The sequence below is a fragment of the Physeter macrocephalus genome, chromosome 10 (genome assembly GCF_002837175.3).
Source record: "Physeter macrocephalus isolate SW-GA chromosome 10, ASM283717v5, whole genome shotgun sequence".
NCBI classification, from domain to species: Eukaryota; Metazoa; Chordata; class Mammalia; order Artiodactyla; family Physeteridae; genus Physeter; species Physeter macrocephalus.
The window spans coordinates 54,331,796-54,336,583 of record NC_041223.1 but is presented as its reverse complement, the minus strand read 5'-3'; positions in this window follow the sequence as shown (position 1 = coordinate 54,336,583).

Genomic DNA, 4,788 nt, shown 5'->3' with positions numbered 1-4,788 from the left:
GCTGTGCAACGGGAGCTAGGCCCGTGAGCCACGACCGCTGAGCCTGCACGCCCGGAGCCTGTGCTGTGCAACGGGAGAGGCCACAACAGTGAGAGGCCCACGTACCGCAAAAAAAAAAAAAAGAATTATATGATCCAGCAATTCCACTCCTGGGCATATATCTGGAGAAAACTATAATTTGAGAAGATACATGCACCCCAACATTCCTAGCAGCATTACTTACAATAGCCAAGACATGTAAGCAACCTAAATGTCCATTGACAGACGAACGGATAAAGAAGATGTGGTATAAGTACAATGGAATACTACCCAGTTATAAAAAAGAATGAAATTTTGCCATTTGCAGCAACATGGATGTAACTAGAGATTATCATACTAAGGGAAGGACATCAGAAAGAGTAAGACAAATACCATGTGATATCACTTAGATGTGGAATCTAAAATATGACACAAATGAACTTATTTATGAAGCAGAAACAGACTCACAGACATAGAAAACAAACTTGTGGTTATCAAAGGGGAAAGGGGGTGGCAGAGGGATAAATTAGGAGTTTGGGATTAGCAGATACAAACTATTATATATAAAATAGGTAAACAACAAGGTCGTATTATATAGCACAGAGAACTATATTCAATATTCTACAATAAACCATGATGGAAGAGAAAAAATAATAAAATAGAGTTTAAAAAATTGCATTTTTTGGTCCTGTTTGGCAAAATTCCTCTTATCTTTTCCCTTTATCTTGGCCAGGGCTTATTTAATGCCAAAAGGGTCCATAAATATTAAATGCATTCTCAGCACCATACCAGGTAATATGGGTGAATATAAAAGATCTCTGAATACAGATATCCATCTTGAGTTTAGTTTAGCTGTATTTGCTTTCTTGCCTGTGTCATAGGTGAGATGCACCCATGGGGTGGCCTTTAACCACTAGCACCAGGATTTGGGCTGCATTGCCTTTCTGGGACTTAAGACCTGTCTCACTCCTTTCTTCCACCAGCCTGTTCAGCCTGGCTTTCGAGCTTGGCTCACACAGCAGCAGCAGCAGAAAGGCATCAAGGGGAGGTCAGGCTGGGGAAAGGTGCTGCAGATGCCGAGGTAGCTGTGGAGCTCAGGGTGTTAATCACTTTCACTCAGGTGCCGCTGCTCTGGCTGCTGCAGGCTCCCCCCATGCTGCCGGCAGAGGGTCCATGCAGCAAACCAGCAGGAAAGAGAATGGTCAGGAGAGAGCATAAGAAAGAAACATATCCTTTCTCAGACAGGAGCTTTTATTTCCACCCTGGTCCACAGCTTCAAAGGTCAGCTGCCTCACAAGGAGAGTGTTTGACCAAATTCAGTTTGCATGTTTGAAATAAGAAGACGGCTTTCTTGATCTCTGAAACTGAGTCCTAGAAGACCCCGTTCCCAGCATCCTTGCCGTCCCCTTCCCCTCCTACCCCGTCAGCTTGCTCCAGCTGTGCTGGTTGACCCTCCGGGAAGAGAGGTGTGGCCAAGAAACTGCAGACCTGTCCTCCACTTGGACAATTTTGCAAACCTTTGTATAAGGACAGATTGCACAAGGCTGCATGGGTGAGGTGGAGGGAAGAAAAAGGGAAGAGCGTTTTCTGCTTATGGCTGGGACCCTGTTGTTCATTGGCTTGGGTGTTTCAGCTGAGTTTTGTGGATTAGGAGGCCAAGTCATGTCAGCACAAGAAACCTCCTGGGTCTCTGTCACATGTGCTACCCCACCTCTTCCCCGCAGCCCAGACCATTCCTTTCAGAGAACCCTCCCTGTTTCGCGCTTTCACAGAGCGAAGCTGTTCTGAGTCTTGGGATCACACCCAACTCACACATCCCAGCAGAAGCTGAGGAGAGGTCTGGGGTCCTTCTCTGTGGCCTCCACCTTCAGCCCTGCCCCTGCTTCCGCAGACGGGCATGAAACAGGGCTCACAGTAAGAGTTGGTGCTGGCATCTGGCTGTGGCAGAGCTTCCATCCTGCCGGATTGGCTCAGGGGAGGGATGCTGGGCAAACAAAAGCTGGGGCGGCTGTGTAATGTGGGAGATGGCGAGGGCCATGTTCCCAAACTGTAAGTCATGATGACACTGTTAAAAAGGGCTGGTGGGCGGGGGAAAGTGAAAGAAAAAGAACAGGGGGAACAGAAACCAAAGTGAGGCACACAGAAGGGTCGAGCAAGAGCAATGGCCAATGCACGAACAGAGGCCAGGAAATGGGACAGGCCTGCCAGAGAATCAGGGAAAGGCAGGATAAGACTGCGGGTAGGAGGAGAGAGATTAAACCAAGGAAAACACAATGAGACATGAACGTGAGATGTGATCATTTGTTGGAGGAAATGGCAGGTAATTTGCCAACACATACACCAACAGAGGGTGTTGGAGGCCTGGTCCAAGGACGCCCCTGGGTGTATCACCTTCAAAGCCCCAAATACAGGACAGATCAGCCCTGACAATGAAATCTACGTCTCTGCTTGCTTAAGGCCTAGTGAGACACTTAGGAGAAAAGAAAGAGGCTGTAAGCAGAGGGAAAGGATCAGGGAGATCCATAGATGCAGTCACAGCCCCTCCACAAGTTAATCCCCAGGCAGACCTGCCCACGGTCTTGCAGGTGATGCAAAGAAATAGAAGCAATGGCTTTTGGCCTCAAGAAATTCACAATCTGAGAGAAGGGACAAGATGTACAAATGCGAAGCAATAAATACCAGCAATATTAGTGGGACTGCTCAGGTGAACACAGTAAAGAATATTGGTTGAAAGAAACAAAGAATGAATTAAGATAAAGAAATGAACTACAGAAAGGCTTTCTTGACAATGTTCCCATGTGGAAATTTTTTAAAATGCAGGAATTAAGTGAAATGATGTTGGTTGAACTGGATGAAACATTTAAAACTGGGCCAAGAAGGTGGCCTGGGCTTGACTACAGCATAGCACAGGCTCCGAATCAAAGCAAAGAACAGGAGGCATAACTGCCCAATCCAGTCTTCCAGGTGAGTTGGATCTACGTAACATGAAATTCAGTTCAATATTCAACATTTTAAAAAACACTGGTGCCCTAGGAGTCATATTTAGCTTTAAAAGGCAACAAGAAAAGATTGGTGAGATGGCCCTAGAGGAGGCCAGCTTTCTAGCATGGAAGCAAGACTTGCCCTAGTCTGGACAGATGCTGGAAGACAAACTGAGATCAAGATCAGATGAATAACTGAGGTTGCGGGGAGACCCAGTAGGTGGGTTGTATGCGTGTGAGTCAAAGAGGCAAGGTCATTTAACTTGCGATTGAGAAAAAAGGATAGTGAAGGTAATGATAATTACAACAACAAACATTTATCGAGTGAAAACTATGTGCCAGGTCTAAACACTTTACATGCATTCGTTTACATGATCTTCACTACCACCCATGAGGGATTTTATTATTATTACTATTATTTGCATTTTATATGTGAGGAAACTCAGACACAGAGAGATCAAGCAATTACACAGTAGAGGTTAGCCCAGGACTCTAATTAAATTCCACAACACTCTCTCTCTGAAGCCATGGAAAATTCAATGTCTCTGTTTCCTCATCTGTAAACATTTGTTATCTAACCTGCTTATAGAGACACTGTAGATGATAAAGCCTCTGTGAGGAGACTGGCTGTGGTGTCATTATGAGAGTATTAGCATTAATAGGAAGGCCATGCTTTTTCCAGGAATGCTAAATATATGCTCACTTTTTCATGTTAATACCACAAGGCCTTGAAGAAGTTTACAGAGGCTCATCAATAAAACCCCCTTCTCTGGGTTCACAGTAGACATTAATGCCAAGCGAATCTTCTCTCCAAAGGTGAAAGGTCTCCTTCTGACACCCCTTTACAATTCTTATAATGTTTGGGGGCTGGGACTCTTGTTTCTTATGAAAAGGTTTCCCCCCCGAGAAGAGCAGCGAGGTTTTTGTTCTCGCAGGAGCCTCTCCCACAAGGCCCAACCAGAGGACCACGCCATCTTAGAAATAGGGTTTTGAGCCTGAGAGGCAGCAGATAGAGAAACAGATAGCAAATACATCTGTTTTTACAAGAGCCTGTTGTTCTCTGTACTAACTGCTATAAAAACGACATGAAACTAGCCACACATTAGTTTTGGTTCTCGTGACTAAATCAAGGAATGGCATGATGGTGCTGTGTCATTAGAAATGAAACCAGTTCTTAAACAAGAGAATAGGGCCGACATTTTAATAACCTGAACGATTTCATAGAAAAATCAAAGCTGAAACTTCAACACCCCATCCCTGAACACCTGCTGCTTAAGTTTGGTTCTGAACCAGTGAAACTTCTTTCTCGCCATGAAGACACGAGATGGGCCCTGACTTGCCCCACACTTGGTGGCCAGGGAAGGCTTCCTTCTACCTGCTGTCCTACTAGGCTGAAACGTGGGCTCAATCTTGGCTTCTACAGGACTGACTGTAATTGCCACTTTGAGAAAATACAAAAAGTACCTCATATTTTATTTTTACTTTTTCAAATATATAACCTGATATATTTTGAGAGATATATATATGACATATTTAGATATATGAATTTTACCCTCCCTGAGCCTTTTTTTTTTTTTTTTTTTTGTGGTATGTGGGCCTCCCCCTGCTGCGGCCTCTCCCGTTGCGGAGCACAGGCTCCGGACGCGCAGGCCCAGCGGCCATGGCTCACGGGCCCAGCCGCTCCGCGGCACGTGGGATCCTCCCAGACTGGGGCGCGAACCCGGTTCCCCTGCATCGGCAGGCGGACTCCCAACCACTGCGCCACCAGGGAAGCCCTCCCTGAGGCATT